Here is a 19,203-nt window from a genome sequence, read left to right as displayed (position 1 = left end):
CCTGGAGGAGGCTGCGGCCCATGGAGAGCCCCCACAGGAGCGGGCCCTGGGCCAGAGCTGCAGCCCGTGGAGAGGAGCCCACGCAGGAACAGGGCGTCTGGGGGGAGCTGCCGCCCACCCGTGGGGGACCCGTGCTGGAGCAGTTTGCTCTTGGGGGATGGATGGACCCCGTGGTATGGAGCCGTGTGGGAGCAATTCTAGAAGAGCTGCTGCGTGTGGGCAGCCCCAACAGACTCAGTTTGGGAAGGACGGCATCCCATGTGAAGGACCCCACATGGAGCAGGGACAGAGAGGGACCATGAAGGAGCAGTGGAGATGAAATGGTAGGGACTGATCACAGCCCCCATTCTCTGTTCCCCTGCACTGCTTGGGAGGAGGTGGAGGAGGGTTTTCTCACTGCTCTAGCTTGTTCTTAATAGGTAATAAATTCCATTAATCTCCCTATGCGGAGTTTTGCCCATGAAAATAATTGTTATCTCTCTGTCCTTATCTCAACCTTTGGTCCCTTTCCATTGTAATTTCTCCCCTTTTCCCTTTGAGAAGAGGGAATGAGAGAGAGGTTGTGGTGGAATTCACCTGCCCACGCAAGTAAAACCACCACACTATGCTATTGGAATTAAGTGATTTTAATGGAGAACATTTCTGCAGTGTGTTTGTTTCTAAGCTGGTGTTGAAGTTTACTGAGTTAGACTATTAAATTTGTCATAACAGCAGAAAGTATCTACATATTCCTGTGACATTCAGCTACCTGCAAAGAGAAGAGTATGAAGTTAGGAAGAACAGTTATATCAGCATTGTTAGTGGAGGGACACAATTTTTCCTTGTTTCTCAACTTTTCCTGTGTCATCTCAGTATAGGAGGGAGGAAAATCCTGTTTCTACTTGTAATGAATGATGCATTACACGAAAGGTAGATTCTTCATGTATCCACATCTTCCCAACTTAAGATGTTTCTCTCAAACTTATTGAGATGATGAAAATTGTTTGCCTCCATGTGAAAATAAATAAATAAATCAAGCAAGCAAGCCTTTAAGGAACATTTTTCACTTTGTTTGTAGGAACACAGAAGTTGCCTGAGTGGATCGGATCTGTTGTTTAATTAGTGTAGCCTACTCCTACCCTTTGGAGGAATGGTCAACAAAGCCTTTAGTAGGTATAACTTCACTAGAGGCAACATTTTTTTTCCTTCATTTCTACATGGTGCTGCTTAGACCTGGAAGCAGAGGATGTCTTCAGAAACTGTTTTTAAATACTTATTATAGAATCATATAATATCCTGAGTTGGAAGGGACCCAAAAGGATCATCAAATCCAATTCCTGGCACCACAAAGGTCTACTCAAAATTTTAAACCATGTGACACATGAGCACAGTCCAAACACTTCTTAAATTCTGACAGGCTTTACCTCTATAACTCCTAAATATTTTTATCACTTACATTGATGTTTAAAAGTTCTGAGCTCCTGAGTTCAGTGATGTCCTTTGGAAAACCCTGGGAGAAATAAAAAGAAAAAGAAAATTGTGCCTTGCAGTTTCTTAAGTGCTTTAGCTATTTATTTCCCTTATTCCTCCTGGAGCACTGTATATCAATGAGAGGGATTTTTATTTATTTATTTATTTATTTTTATTTATAATGAGGTCTAAGGATTAAATTTCATCGAAGCACATTTTTAGTGGCCTTTTTCCCACCTTTGAACAGATGAACAGACAAACAATGTAAACTATTTTATTCATACAGTTTTCCATTTTGTATTTCTGTACAACTCGGGGTAACCCTTCAGTCAGCATGTTCTGTGGAATAAGCTTGAAGTGTTTGTTCTAAATTTTATATTGAGTTTGGGATGCTGTCTGCTGCTGATGAATGGATTGTTAACATATTGTTTCTGAAGCACAATTTGCATTTCTGTGAAACCAGGGATTAAACACTGTGTGTAGATTAGGAATAATTCATGTCTAATTAATAATAAATGTGTTTTTTTTTTCTCTTCTGCTTCAGATTTTTTTTTTTGTATGAGAATAGCAGAGTATTCCCTAGTGATGACAAAGGAGAGCACTTCTCAAGTGAAAATGACATGAAAACATTTAAATTGGAAGCAATTCATGTTTTAACCACTTGCTTACTGACCAGTAAATTAGTTTTGAACAAGTAATATGCTCCCCTCCAGAGATTTGAAGTAGTTGGATGCTATGTTTAGTTCATCTAATGGAGCATGCTCCCAAGTCTGTGTGGAGTAGTTTATCCCATCAAAAGTACTTTGGCATAGTGAATGTTTAACTATATGTAATTTGTATTGCTAGAATTCTCGTGTCCAATGTGTTAATAATGATCTGTACAGAAACATAGTTTGTGAGGAATGTGTAATATGCTTTTATAATGAAGATCTTATCCTTACAATCTGTTTTCTCCTTAACTTTAATAATATAGACAAAAAGACAGAACTGGATGATAATAGGACCATTAGCTGTTTTAGTTTCTAAGTATTCAATTATGCCTTTCTACATTGTTTGGCTGTTTTGTAGCTGTAGGCAGGAAAAAGCCTTTTTATTGGAGGTGGTTTATTTAGGTTGGTACTTTATTGGGTACTTTGCTATAAATAATTTCAATCATTTTAATGGCAACTTTCCAATCAGTGAGAAACCAAGAACAAGTAATATGCATTTGATGACATAGATCTCTAAAATGAATGTTCTTTCTCCCCTTCATTAAGGAAGAAATGGATTATGAAGTGAGCTAATGAAGAAAACTTTCCTGCAGTCTGAGTCTGCTTTGCTGTAAAGCCCTACAATTTGATCGAGAAGTTAAACCTAGTTTGCTTCTGCTCATCAATAGCATCTGGGTAGATATCTCTCTGTCCTCATAAAACCATCTTTTCCAATTAAAGTGCTTTCTAGTATCCAGACTGTGCAAATTGTTAATGAACATCATGGGCAAAATCCAGCTCAAGAAAGAAATTATTTTGGCAGGAGCGGGCAAAGAACTAGCACTGCACAGGTTTTTATCATCGCTGTACAATTCAGAGACAAGAAGAGTTGTACGTGTAAAGCCTGAAGAGATGAATATCTCTCAGTTTCTTTATTCATTATTACTGTAATAAACCAGAAGTCTGTAGCACAAAAGAACATCCATATGGGGTGTTGCTGAATAGGGGAGTACTGTGAGGAAGTACTGTTGTTTTTAGTTCTCATTTCACTACTCTGCTAGTGATAGGCAATAAATTATATTAATCCCCTACACTGAGGCTATTTTGCTCATGATGATAATTGGTGAGTGATCTCCCTGTCTTTATCTTTGAGCTCTTTCTATCATATTTTCTCCCATTCTCCTTTGATGAGGGGGAGTAAGATAATATCTATGGTGAAGTTCTGGCCCAGCAAGGTAAAACCGCCAGAACACATTGACGGGATCTGCATTCCAGAAGCAAAAATAATTACTTTTTCTTTTCCCAGTGAAATTTATTCTTTCTTTTTCACATGCATCTCCTGACTGAGATGCCAGCATATCAGTATCACTGTGTGCCTAGGCCTGTTCCTATACAGTACAGAATGAAATGAACTCCTCACACCTACATCCAGTCCTTCTCCAAGGCCTGAGTGGAAACTTGAAAGCAATGGACAGAATTAACAAAGTAGACTGAAAACCTTCCTGCAAGAAATGCTCTCATGGGACTTCCAACATAACGAGTCTCTTATGTATCTATTTTAATCTATTTTATTGCATTAGAGATGTAATGTGCCCAATCACTGTGTGGTATTACAGCCAAAGTCACTACTGTACAAAATTCATAAGAAAAGAGAAGAGTTAGCTCTATGAGCATGGGAGCAGTAGAAGGATGTTCCTGTTGTTCACGACAACAGTGAAACAACACAACTGTCACATGCCAGACATTCATATTAAACAGAGGCCAGATTACTTTGTAAGCCTTTGCAACTCTTTTTAAAGGCACATGAAAATAAATTGTGCACAAACAAAAATAAAAGGTCCAGTGTGTATTTTTTATTTATTTATTTATAAATATTTTCTTTGTCTTGGAAATCCATGGCAGTGCTTTAAGAATACAATTTTGCAGCTAATAATTGATCACACGTAAATAGAAAAGTATGTGAAATTCCAACACATTAATCTAATTTATACCGTTGCATTAGGGGTTAATAGAAATCTGTAGTGAGTTCTTATTTTATCTAGGTCAGTTAACTCATCTTTCTCTTATGTGTGATTCAGATGGGAATACAGCAATTGCTAGGCATTAAAAGATGAACAGAAAATGTATTAATCTTGGCTAAAGAATGGGTAATTTTTGCTTTCCTGGCAGGAGACTTACTGCTGTACTTTTCTGCAAGAGGTCACAACCACAAAACACAGAGCTCCATATTGTTCTCCAGAATTCCTCTTCAAAACTCTTGGAGCACATGTCTGTCTGCTGTTGCTGACTAGGGAAGACATCTGACTCCTTATTAATGTTACATATTTCTTTTTCTTCACCTTCTTCTCCATATCCTTTTCCTACCCTCGAATACTCAATCTACTCCATTTGTGTATATAATTTGCTTTTTAAATCTCAGTCTGCACAACTGTCTCAGAAGGGGGATTTTCAGTCTATTACTTTATATAGAATCTAGTTTAGTAGATCCCGACCGCCCATCCCATGCTACCATGGTGTTCATACTACTACATATTACAAAAATCATTATTTTCTGTGTGAGATGGAGGAAGTAACAATATTGAAACTTTAACAGCTACTTCAGTCCATTGCAGGATGCTTTCTCCGTTAAGTTAAGTGAAATTCCAGTGGAGTTAATTAATTAATTAATTAATTAATGTATATTTTCTGCTAGCTTTCCAAATATGTGCTCAATTTCAAGCAAGTATCAATACCAGAATGTTTAATGAGGTAGTCCAGCTACAAAACATTAAGAGAAGTTTTAGCTCCAATTCTAAAACTTATAGAAAGAAAATGGATAAATAAATACTGTACTGATGGTGATCTGTGAGATCTACCAACTATTATATAGAAGTTGTAGACAGCTCTTAATAGAATCATAGTCATAGAATGGCTCAGGTTGGAAGGGACCTTAAAGACCATCTAGTTCCAACCCTCCTGCCATGACCAGAGACACCTGCCACTAGACTGGGTTGCTTAAAGCCCCATCCAACCCAGCTTTGAATAATTCCAGGGATGGGAATTCCACAGCTTCTCTGGGCAACCTTATTTTAAAGTCTTTACCAGATAAAAAGTCAATTGATTAATCAACATACAAGTGATGTACATGTTGTAATACATAAATGGCCAGTTTTGCTTTACACTTTGAAAACTTTCCCTAATAAAACTGGAGTGGAAATTAGTTCATTAATTCATGAATCACCAGGGCTTCAAAATGTAAAGAAAATATAAAGGCTTAAAAGAAGTGCTAAATAAATATTTTACTTATTTATTTATTTGTCTATTCATTTGTCTATCTATTTATTATTATTTTTATTTATTTATTCTCTTTTGTGAACACATGAATATTGCCAAAATTACAGTATGTGATATGGAATGGTATTTGGGTCTAGGTACTGAGAAATGGCTTCTAGTTGTAGATGATGGTTTTCACAGGAAATGGGTAGCTTGGAGCTTCATTTCATTTCAGTGGCAGTGGGCAGAAGTGTTATGCCAGTGTCAGCTGTTTGGCTGCTAATCCCCAGCTAAGGGAAAATAATGAGTTGAAAAGGTGGTAGTATCTTTAATAACTGCAGTTAGATCTATGAATTTTTTTTTTTTGTCTTTTTCCCAAACCATCAGCCCAATATGCAGTGCATTGTCTTCCATCCCCAACAGCTACCCCATTGCATCTCAAATAAATAAATAAATAAATAAATAAATAAACAAACAAATAAATAAATAAAACAATAACAACAAAGTATTCTGCATCAGACAATTCAGAACTTTTTCTGTCTTCTGCAAGCCTGAAATGGTCTCTATGTCCATGGCCCGAGTTTCTAGACAGTATAAGATGAAGTAAGGAACAGCATAACAAAGTCTCAGCTCTGGGCAGCACAAATAGAATGTTTACTAAGTCTCTTTGAATTTTCATCGGTTTGTGAAAATAAACATTTAGAAAGAAGTACATAGAAATAATTAGTCACATTTACTGTAACAGTCATGTATTTATTAACATAAGCACTGAATCATTTAGAAGGCTGACATAGCATCAGTTTTCAGTAAATTAGCTATAAAGTGATTGTGGCATTTTGAATTTGTAACATTCTGCTTTAAAAGCAAACTAGATGTTTATTTGTGTTACTATAAATAAATAAATAGTAACAATAAAATTAACAGAGACTAGATTTATCCTTCAAACTTCAAATGAGACAAATATAGCCCACAAGTTTTTGTGATGTCTATTAGACTAGAGCACAAGTTTTATATGTATTCTTTAAAGAAATTCAATTCAAGTTGAAATACATTTGTTAAAAGGCAAGCCTTAAACTTGAATGTGTTTTCATGGCAAGGAAAACCTGCAGTCAGGGTGGTTCTTCACTTTTCCACAAACACTACATTTTTTTTTTTTTTCCAAGGCAGAGAGGCCTACGTAGACTACATGGAGATAAGAGATCAATCATACTACAAAGAGATCTGTGGGAAAAGTGCTGCACTGAGTGTCTCATTGCATTCTGACTTCAAGGAGCTTATACCAGCTGCTAGACAGGAAAGCATTAAGGTCTGTATTTATTGAAACACCGCTGCTAGCCTGACTACACTGTGGAATTTGTTTTTGCTCTATGAATTTTTGTGGGGGCTTAGGCTGTGAAGGAAAGAATTTCCTTTTGAGTCGATGGATGTTTTGATGGTCCCCAGAGTTGCTGGACAACATGTATTTTGAAGAATTTCATTTATGTTGTTCTGGAGATGTATCCCATACCTGTTGCATGTGATTTACTTTGTAGCAAAGTGGGGGAACATGGAAGACATGGTTGCAAGATTTGCAGGCCTAATGGTACCCTAGCCATTAACACTTCAGCAAGGGTACAAAACTGGTTTGCCAAATTAAAATCCAAGATTGTTAATGTGGATTTCCGCACTATATTTTCTCACCTAGTGATGGATAGATTTGCTTTTGAAAATATAAAGGGCAAAAGGGATCATCTGCATCTTAAATAGAAATATTATATGCCTGTGGCAGCAGCAAGAGGACAAATGAGTATCTGAAGGTACATACAGAAATGACAGCAGTCAGAAGATACTGCAAATCTTTTTGCTAAATCACCTGTAAAACACATTCAACCATGTGTCTTGTTGATATATAGAACGATCGAAAAGTTACAAGGTTGGAGAGCCATTTGACTGTCTGATGTGTAGTTTCTTGTCAATTTACTTTGCTGAGTTTTTCATTCTCTCCTTAATTACCACTGTTCCACCTACACAAGCAATGAAAGACTCAGCTTCCAAAATAGCATAAAAATCTTTCTGCTATAAGTGAATACACTTTTTTTTAAAAAATCATAAACTAATTCTTTATGTATCTGAAATGCATTTTGATTGAAATGGCAAAGCAGTGAAATTTACAACATGAATGTCACTATATTTTCACCTTTATTTTGTATGAAATAATCTGGAGTTCTACACTTCTGTAGAAGAGATTGAGCAGCTGGTCTCTTCATGGTTTAGACACACATTAATTCAGAGCCTTATTTTCAGTGGTGTGGACAAATTTAATGATGGGCTCACTGAATTGTTCATACTTCACAAGGATTTAGGTCCTACAAAGTGAGCAGCTAGCAGTCCTCACCAAGACCATAGGAACATACCATAGAGGATGATCATGGTCAAGGATATAACATGCCTCTTCTTGTTGTGGAAGAAAACAAGCACTGGTCTTCAGCAGACTGTTGAAGATACAGCAAAAAGGAAAAGGAAAGCCAATATATCTGGAATCTAAAAAGATCATTCTGGAGAGGAGAAAATGAGTTAAGGGACTTGATGATCACATGCAGTTCCAACAGAAGTGTCCATTGCAATTAACACAGAGATTCAAAGTTATTTTAATGTCTTTAATCAGAATCATACCAATTTTATAGAGATATCAAAGACATTTTTCCTGAAAACTCTTCTTCCTCCAGTTCCTCTGATTGTAATGCCGTTGTGGATTCCAAGCTGGTAGAGGTCTGAACTCCATGCTCATTTTGTAAAAGAATTAAAAGAAATCTTGCAGAAAAAATATAGGAGGGTTTTGTTAGATGTTTGCATTGCATGACTAATAAGCATAAATCACTTGATTCTCAATAGTCTTCTTTAAGGCTATAAATGTTTTAATTTGTGATTCCTTTTTAGCAAAGAAATAATCACTGAGGCTCTTGAAGATTTGGGGTGGGGGTTGGGGTAGTTTGACATTCTGTAACATCAGAAAATAAGAAATCATATATTTCTTTTGCAAACCTCAGGCAAAAATCATTCTTGCTCAGTAAACATGAACACTCCATGCAGCGCTTGTTTAAATACAAGTGTAATGTTGCTCTCAAAATCAAAGCAGCCTCTAGTTTTGAACAATTCTCTACTTTACTAAAGGGCAAACACAGCCTTTGAAGTCTACATTTGGGAATCCTGAGAGAGGATTTCCAAGCCTATTGGCTAATGTTTCTGGTAATCTAAAAGTGATAGATGATCTCTGTGATTTTTTGCTAACTGAGGTTGCATGGTGATAAAATTAATGACCTAGAGTAATTACAGGTAACTTACAATATCTATAAAATACTGAATGCATAATAATATAATGTTAATATTACTGTGTGAGAGAGATGATGAGAATAGCAGTTAAATGATGTTTGTGAAATCTTTCACATCATTGTATGGAAGATGCTATATACAGCAAGTGCCAAATATAATGATTATCATCAGCAATATCTTTCTCACTCTAATTAGATGATTGAAGGGCAAGCCCTTGAACAATGCTGCACAGGACAAGCTGTTCATCACTGAATCTCTTAAATTTTTCTTCTTATTAGTATGCTAAATGAATTAAAGGAACATCTATGTACTGCGTTTTTCTTTCTTGCTGAGATCTTTTTCTCTGGAATAATTGTGAAACCTGCTTTGGGATTGGTATTCCTTTGATTTAGCTCAAAATTACTTGCTTTCAAGGAGTGTAGGTTTTATCTGTGAGCAGAAATAGTGATTGATGATCCTTACTTATTATAGTCTGCCCCAGCACTAAGAAGCATAAATGCAGGTAATGTTTGCAGGTTTGCTGTAGTGTTAGTTTGGGTACTGACTTACTAGCTCTATGGCATTTCACTCATTTTTTTCTTTTTTTTTTTTCTTTTTCCAAATAAATTGAAAAAAAAAATCCACAACACGAATAAGCCCTAAAATGTCCAGCACTAATACCACTTATGGTAACAAGCCTCACCTAGTATTTTCTGTCATCTGTCTCCACCACTGGTAATTATTGATTATAAATCACAGTACTCACACAAGTTTAATTAAAAATTTCATTGTGGCTTTAGTGCTATGCTCTTAAACAAAACTTATTATGTTCAGTTCTTATGATAAAGTTGCTTTACATGGAGACAAAGCCTTCTTCTCTCCCTAACATGTTACTTTGAACATCTGCTCCACCTGTGGAGGTATTCTGGTATAAATGAAAAGGCTGCTACTCAGTCCTGTTTGGACATGCAGTGGGTGTTTCACACCAGAAGATGCACCCTCAGCAAGTTTGCAGTTGGCATCAAGCTGAGTGGTGCAGTCAATACAACAGAAGGAAGAGATGCCATCCAGACGGACCTGGACAAGCTTGAGATGCAGGCCCACATGAACCTAATGAGGTTCAACAAGTCCAAGTGCAAAGTGAGTCGGGGCAACCCCAGATATGAGTACAGACTGGGAGAAGAGCTCATTGAGTGCAACCCTGCGGAGAAAGATTTGGGGTTTCTGGTGGACAAAAAGCTTGAGCCAGCAGTGTGCGTGCTTGCAGCCCAGAAGGAGTACAGGACCCCTAAAACAAGAAGGACATGGACTCCTCCAGAGGAGGGCCACAAAAATGATCAGAGGGCTGGAGCACCTCTACTATGAGAGGTCTGGGGCTGTTCAGCCTAAAGAAGAGAAGGCTCCAAGGTGACCTCATTGCAGCTTTTCAATACTTAAAGGGGTCTTACAAAAAGATGGAGCAAAAAGATGACTTTTTGCTTAGTCAGGTAATGACAGGACAAAGAGGAATGGTTTTAAACTAAAAGAGGGAAAATTTAGATTAGATGATAGGAGGAAATTCTTCACCCAGAGAGTGGTGAGGCACAGGCACAGGCTGCCCAGAGAAGCATCCCCATCCCTGGAAATGCTCAAGATCAGGTTGGAAGGGGTCCTGGGCAACATGAGGCAACTAGAGGGGTCCCTTCCAACCAGAACCATTCTATGATTCTATGGATCTTCCTGTCCAGATGGTCAGCTGATGTGTAGGTCTGGGAGAGAAAGCTCAAGGTTAAGAAGTACCACTGGAGTTGTATGTGTTTTCTTTGATTCATTATTATATCCATATGTTTGTCAATTCAGTTAGTGGAGACATGAATTCTTATACCAAAAAATAAAATTATTATTATGTTGTTGTTGTTGTTGCTGTTGTAGTGTTAATGTTAATGTTAATGTTAATGTTAATGTTAATGTTAATGTTAATGTTATTAATAATAATAATAATAATAATAATAATAATAATAATAATAATAATAATAATAATAATAATAATAATAATAATAATAATATCTTAGCTGTTAAAGCATACAGGGTGCAGGTTTTCTATTATTAAGCCTGCCTAGACATCAGAAATTCATAGTATATGTGGTAAATTTGCAGGGGACTAGATGGGAACAAGAGGGCAGCTTATCTCAGAGTGCTGTTGTTTTAGCTTTTGAAAAAAAGTCCAGACACACCTCAGAAGCTTCATCTTGCCAGTAAAGACAGTGGGTGCTCCATGATACCTCAGTGTTCGAAAAAGTCATGTATGTAACCTTTCAGAGAATTGTCCTTTTCTATTTTAACACAAAAGCAGTGTATATGTGTGCATTTGTGCTCAAGCACGAGTGTGAGAAGATGGTCATCAATAATATTGTATTAATAGTGAAACTCAGAACAACACTTCATATAGTAACTACTTTTACTATTATTGTTATTATTATTTAATAGAAAATAACGGTGGTCCTCTGCTGGACCAAGATAAAGGTTTATCTCCAGGTCTTCCAAGTCTTCAACAAACAGAGTGCAGTAAGTTGTAATGCAGGAAGATACCTTCAGATCAGGACAGATTACGTTTTATTTCCTCTGTATGCACTTTCTACGTAAATACTAACACAGTGCTCATCTGATAGCTTAATCAGGGTTTATGCTCTTCATTAAGAGGGAAGAAATAGGAAAATAAAACAACCAAAGGAAATCTTCACTCATCTGTTTGTGTCATACATCACTGAAATTGTTTATCTGTACATGTGCATCCAGTAAGAAATGATGTTGGCTACGGTCTTCTTTCTGCCAGTCAGACTGATTCAAAGTCCTGTCAAGCTAGCACTTGTAATCCCTTTGCTGTGTAGCAGTCCTTCATTCGAAGCTCAGTGGGATGAGTTGTATGCTGTGTTCACAGAAATTGTGTGCGAGTCCAGGTGAACCACTCTTACTGTGGACTTTGTAATGTCCTCTGAACATTATGTCCTCTGAACAAGAAGGGCTACAGTAGTGCTCTGGCATTGCAGTACAAGTAGAATTGGCCTAGCAAGCATACGTGTACATATGGATATAACAGATAAATACGCTGAGTTCATGTCACCTCCTCTGTCTGCTACCAAAATGCTATTTCACAAAAATGGTGTTGCAATTAGGGCATTTTGAGTGACAGCCTTCTGACATACACAGTTTCATACTGCTATATTTCCTATGTATTTCCCAGTCTCTCTATAGATAAGAAAAGATTTCCTCTTCAAGGTCTTTTTTAAACTTTTTTCTCTGAAGTAACACATAGCCTCTCTCCCTCTGCTGCAAGTCCTTCAAGGATGAGCTAACTTGCTCACTAGATATACCTATTGTGGATGGCATGTAAATTGGACAACTTATTATTTTTATTACGTGACATGATATTTATTTTATTTTATTTTATTTTATTTTATTTTATTTTATTTATTTTATTTTATTTTATTTTATTTTATTTTATTTTATTTTATTTTATTTTATTTTATTTTATTTTATTTTATTTTATATATATTTTAAAATTATTTTTATTCAGTTTCTGTCATATTATTAACCAGGTGGTATCTGTATGCATCTGAAAGTACAATTAATACATGTATTGTGTATTAATTTTTATCTGATTAACTTTAACATAAAAGATATAATGGTAATGTTCTCTGATTTTTTTCAGAGGTTTTCTATACGCAAGCAAATTAACTTTGACACTTTTAATCAATATTTTCAGTAAAAATATCCTCTGGAGTTATATTCTTCCCTATCTAATAGCAATAATAGTAAAAGCTAATGTCTGCTTTCTTTTTTTTTTTTTTTTGGGGGGGGGGGGGTAGAAGGGGAAACATGACAATGAATGACGGGATGAAGACTGCCCTATCAGCAATACGCTGCTTATATTAGCAGTATTGCTGATGGTTTTGACATTGTGAGGAAAAGAGCATCAGACTTCTAGCTGTTCACCCAGCACAGATTCAGGGTTCCTTTTCTGACCATTTTTTCAAGAACCCTTAATACAACAGTGCATTAATTCAGACTTCATATCCAATATATAAATTAAATTTTCCAAATAGCACTTATAAACTGATTTCAGTGTCTGAATATAGTTTTTTTTTCTTTTTTTTTTTCTTTTTTTTCTTTTTTCTTTTTTCTTTTTTTCTAGCACATGCTTAAATTCAGCGTAAAATCTCAAGAGTAGAAAAATTAGGTAGCTCCTCTGTGCTCTGTCAAGTTACCTGAAGGCTCATCTATAGCAGCAGTAGCTAGGAGTGGGAGGAAAAGTTTTTTTTTTTTTTTTTTGTTTGTTTGTTTGTTTGTTTTTCTATATATCTTTATGTCTTCTCAGGTAGCCTTACCCATATGCAAACTAGTGTAAGTTGTGACATGGGTACTGCTACACTGTAAGCAGAAATGGATTTCAGCTATTTCACACATACTTCATTGGTGCTACATCCAGTTCCTGCTGTTCCTTGTTCATTTTCTTGTTTAAAAAAAAAAAAAAAAAAGTTTAAAAGTTCTCTACATGTAGTCATGAAAGCAGCAAATGGTGAGCCCACTGTTTAGGCTCTACAAAAGGCATTGGTGGTAAAAGCTGTTTTATATTCATAAGATAATGAATTTCTGTATTTGATTTGCTTCTATCACAGAGAACTACTTGTCATTGTATACATAACTACTATCACCTACCTTGCTTCTTTATTGCATTTTAACATTCAAAGTCTGTCATTTAGCTAATTTTAAAATTCAACAGAAATCTTCAATTTCCAAAATTTTCCTCTTAATCAGGACTTCCTTAAGTAATTCTTACTAATCTGTGGCTACAAAGCTTTATGTTTTTATATTGTATCTTACATTTTCAGATATATTCCTGTCATTCTGGTTAGTTCTTTTTTCCACCTCTCAGTCACATACCCACAACAGTTTGATTTGGCTGTGCCCAGTCCTTCAAAATAGCTAGCCTATTGGACAGAACTAGTTAAGACTGACCTTAGAAATCCTAACATCATTAGAGTACAGTTTTGTTGTTGTTGTTTGTTGTTTGTTGTTTGTTGTTGTTGTTGTTGTTGTTGTTGGCAAAGTTAAACCAAAGCAAGAGTTCATATGCCACAATTATTTTTTTTTATTTTTTTTTTTCAGAAACATAAGAACATTTCAAAAGGTTTCAATAGACACTGATTTCATTTGTCTAAGTAGATACATGTACTGTTTAAAATGCATGACCCCCTACAACCTTCAGACTTCCTCTGTTTAAACATTTAACGGAGAGGAAAGATTGCAAATTAAATCATGGATAAGCACTGTCATGCTGGTCGAGACAAGTTCTACACGAATGATTTACATGTAGCTATATTTTTCAATTATATTGAGATAATCAGTCGTTTGTTCAGACTTATTTACCTTGTTTATGGACCCAGATTTTAAAGAACCACTTAGGGTAGTGGGTGGTAGGGGTGGATAAATAATCAGTTTATATCCTTGTAAAGACTTGGCCTGGGTTCCTTGCAATTAGAAAAGGTTTCCATAAATAGATTCAGGAGGTCATATACCATACTTGATTGAGTGTCATTGCAGTATTCTGCTGCATACGGCAATTTGATTATTCAGGCAAGGAATAAAAGGATATTAAAAACAAAGGAATAATGCTATATTTAAGGTATTATCACATATGTTTATTATTATGTGCAGATAGAAATCCTACATTTCTGTGTGCCTCATAAATATGTACATAGTTATGGTCCACAAAATCTCAATTTAACAAAACAAAATTGGAGACCGTAAGTATCATTATTTTTCCTCTTAAAGTCTGATCATGTATACAATCAGTTCAGGCAGTACATTCCTGTTTGGAGGGGAACTTCAATGAAGACGTAAGCTTGACAGTAATTTTTTCCATTGATTCCTCATTGATAGTGTGGGTGGAAATATTTTTTACAGATTTAAAGTTCAATAATTCCCAACTAGAAAGAAGAATTAGACACATTTTAATGGAATTGCTTAATCAGAACACATTGCTGGATCATATTTTCAGTATGAATGAAAAAAAATGTCTTTTTAGAAATTTGAAGTTCAAGAATTCTGTCAATAATATCATCATAACAATTACTCAGGGAGGAATGGATTTAAAGTCTACTAAATCAATACAAGGTTTTGGCTTGCATTTTTTTTTTTCCATGAAGTTCTGTGACATGGATCAAACTACATAGACCTTGAGGTACTGTACATCACAGAAGAAGCCACAGCAAAGTCCCTGAAGGTTTAGCTTCATCCTGCAGAGATATCTATGATGTGGCATTGTTTTGCCACGGTGGAATCTTAGGATGAGTTGAGAGATCTTCATAAGGAATCTCCAACAGTTTAGGTCAAAACAGACCCCTTAACAAAACCTTTATGAAGAGTTCAAGTTTGTTCAAATATATATGCTTTCTTGATGAAGAGCTTCAGTATCAACTTAGGTGGATTTATTTTTAAGAACATAGGGTAGTAAAAATAACCTTGAGTAAAATGTAAGTGTACAAAACAAACTAAAATGTAAATATACAATTGTTTCTGTACTAAAAATCAGTGTCTGGTTGCTTACTTTTATGAGTAAAATAGGCTAAATGTTCATGTATTTTAAACTTAAAAGAAATAAAAATAAATAAACAGTCATATTAATTACTGCTATACTAAGAAGAAACGAAGGAAGGAGGGAAGGAGGGAGAGAGGGAGGGAGGGAGGAAGGGAGGGAAGAAGGAAGGAAGGAAGGAAGGAAGGAAGGAAGGAAGGAAGGAAGGAAGGAAGGAAGGAAGGAAGGAAGGAAGGAAGGAAGGAAGGAAGGAAGGAAGGAAGGAAGGAAGGAAGGAAGGAAGGAAGGAAGGAAGGAAGGAAATCATTGTTGGACCTGATAATATTCAGATGCCACAATGGATGCTATTTCTCATTGCCCAAAGCATGTGTAGGTAGACTGTGGTGTCCACTGCTATTTAAAAGGAAAACATTCCTGTCAACTTTACTTCTGCAGAGGGACAGAAAACCAGACACCTGTAGAATCTTTCTAGGGTCATTTTGTTTCAAAGCTTTTGAAACACAAAATGAAGATCACCTGATGATAAAATTTGCTTTCTGCTTAGACAAAGTATTAATTATTTTCCATCTGAGACATATTTAATGTCTAAGTATGAAAGCATAGTGCACGTTTTAGAAAGTAGAATTAAAAAAGCTAGCAAAGGATATTCAAACTCTAGCTGTGATTCTGTGATTTTTTTAATTTTTTTTTTACAATAGGTAATATTACTCAGAGGGAAAAAAAAAAAAAAAAAAAAGAAAGTAGTTATCTTGCTAGACACGTTTTCCAACAAGTCTTAAAATGACAATGAGCAATTAACCATTCATATATTGCTGTTTAACTTCCTACTATATCATCACTGTAGCACAAACACAATTCAGAGGAACATTTCAGTGAGACAATGCAACCGTGTTGAGTACAGAGATTTTTTTTTATTTTTATTTTTTTGCTGGTTTGACCTGCTTTTACAAATTACTCATCGGTTAATTGAGGATGGTGGTTCATAATTCCAGTAAAATTCATGAATAAAGAAAGTAACAGACTTATGAACAGGCAGGAGACTTATCTAGAATAATCACTTCAGATTTGGGGAGATTATGCTGAAACTATGTATAAACCATACTATGCTTATACTCTCTGTCACCCTGGTCATACCTGCTTCTTAAGAATCCATGCAAGACTCTCTGAAAGACTGATTTTAGGAAGGAAAAACTGAGAAGTTTTCAAGCATCTTGCTCTTGGGTTTTTCAGACAGCAGATGCAAAGATCTTCAGTTTTGCCTAGACCTTTATGAAATTTAAAGTCTCTCTCATCCTTCATCTCTCTTTAGATGAGCTGTCAAGTATAAAATCTTGTTAAGCATATTTTAGGGATCAGGAAAATTTGTTCTCCTTCTTATTGCTGAAACTTTAAGCAGTTTTGGACTGAGTCCTTGTTAAACACCCAGGATGTATATAGGCTGGAGGATGGTGGCACAGTAGAAAACATTAGCATGTTAGAAACATTAAATTGAAGTAACAGAAGAAAGATTTATTAAATAGCATAAAATCTAAAGTTCAAATAATTTAGTACAAATTTTGTTAAAAATTATTAAATGTAGAAACAATTGTAAGAACTGATAAAAGAAGAATTAGATTGAAGATTTTTCTACTTAGTAGTTAGAAAAATTTAAATCTCCCCAATAACCATTTTTATAGTGGCTGTTTTAATTCTTAACATTTGCTTTCTATTTTTTGTTATTATATCCAGTTCTCCAGTGCCTTCCTAAATTCTAGACTGTGGTGGTGCCCTTTGCAGTGAGTGACATCAACCAGTTGAATGTCACCAGGAATAAATTATTGATTAGTTTTAAATATAAACAGTACTGTCTGGCTCCATTCAAAACATATGGCTTATCAAAAGAGGAAATAAAATAAAGCCTCCATTTTATTTTTACATGTTATTTCATTGTTTTGTACAAGTTTTACTTCCTTTCTAGTTCAATTTCTCCGAAGGGTGTTTTTCTTCTTTCCCATTCCTCTTGTATACAATTTCTTATTTGTCCCTAAGCACATCTGTCTCTGTTTCCTAACTAGAACTTCCTAACTTCTTTCTCTCTTTCTGAGAAGGATCAGACAAATCTGAGTGTAAGTATTTAAGGGATAAGGTAGTATTACTTTCATCAGCCATTTTGATTAGTTAATTGCCTCCATCATTCCTTGGAGTATTTTATTCAGTTGCCTGCCTTCTCTTGTTACTACCCTTTCCTTGCAACCATCAGCACACTCCTTACTAAATTCAGCAGTAAGCATATCTAATGTAACTCTCACTACAGAAACTCTGCAGCTTAATTACTAACATTTTCTCTTGATGAAAACAAATCATTATATGAACCATATGTTTGATCATTAATAGCATTTTAACAGCTTGTATCCCTATGTTTTATTCAGAGATGGATATCAAGTCCTATGAAAACACTTTTGGGAGACCATATACTTGCCTGGAGAAGCTGTGGATACACCATCCTTGGAATTGTTTGAGGCCAGATTCGATGGGGCTTTAGGCAACCCAATCTAGCAGTTGTCCCTGCCCATGGTGGGGGCAGGGTTGGAATGACATGGCATTTAAGATCCTTTCCAATCCAAATCCTTCCATGATTCCTTGATTCTATGATCGTATGGCTGTCCACAGCAGCGCACAAGGCAAGTTAATGCCACATATGGAGCTTCCTCATAGACATGCTTCTTGTTTCATCACTTTCTGGTCTGATTCCTTACTTACATATTTTAATGTATTAGTATTGATTTTCTACTATTTCTCTGGAATATACTCTTTCCAATGGTGTGAGAAAACAATAGCCGTTGTAAACCATTAGGCACAAAAGGAGTTATTTCCAAGGTTTATGGCTGTTGGCTGGGCAGATGTGTTTGGAGCCATTCGATCATACTCTTCTGAAATCACTTTTTAAAGGTAAAAATAATGATTTAATATTCTAAACACTCACAAGCATCTACTCTCTTATTTTCAGGCATGGTTAGATCCTTAGTGCCAGTAAGATTTGCTGAATTCAGGTGAACAGAGGAAATACTGACTGTCTCAACTGTAATTTCTGTAAAGGTTAGAAGGGACTTTTCTGGGAAATCAAAACACAGAAACAGTCTAAGAGATATAGCATTAATATAGAAATAGTAACTCTAGGCAAGGTCATGGTTTGCTTTAAGCAGGAAGGAGACAAGCAGTTTGAAAGCAATCTCCTGGCACAAGCATAAGAGCTAGAGGGGAAACACCACAGGTGAGAGCTGTATGCTGGGAGGAAGAATGACATTGCATGGTGGACAGACCTCCCTGAATGCTCTCAAGTCCAGTACACAATTTTGCAAAACCTCATTTCTGAAGGCTTAAAACGTTCTACAGAGGCCTTAAGGTATCTGAACCTGCTTGCAGCAATCAGTTCTGAATGAGGGCATGTGCTCAGCTTCCCTACAAGTCTTGGAGACTCCGACACGGGCCTATCAGGGTGCTCTCCTTTCTAATGTCTGAAGTGTGATCATGTCTTGTGGATGTCACTTTTTATTATTCTGCCCCATGTAGATTTACTGAAACCCAGCAGGCTGTTTTGTTTTGTGAGGGCCACTTGAGCTCCATTTTATATGAGCCTTAAAAACATCAGAATTTCCTAGATGACACTTTTGGAATCTTTTTGTTCAGTTGCTTAATTAACTTTGTAAATTGTTCCTAGGATCAGATCTACCAAATCAGCTGCAATACAGTTAAAATAGTTTATATATATATATATATAATTTAACTATATATATATTATTATTAACTATATATAGTTAAAATACTCACCATCCCTGCAAATCATCAGCCTACAGGGGGTGCAAAGCTGAAGAACCTCAAATGGCAATCCACTTCTAAAAGCCAAACCGCTGTGATGTGTATAAGGTCACACCAGGGAAGAGAGAGTGTAATCAATTTACTACACCTCCAATA

This window comes from Anas acuta, chromosome Z (genome assembly GCF_963932015.1).
Source record: "Anas acuta chromosome Z, bAnaAcu1.1, whole genome shotgun sequence".
Lineage (NCBI taxonomy): Eukaryota > Metazoa > Chordata > Aves > Anseriformes > Anatidae > Anas > Anas acuta.
The sequence above is the reverse complement of the archived record's forward strand: the minus strand, read 5'-3'. Positions refer to the sequence as shown.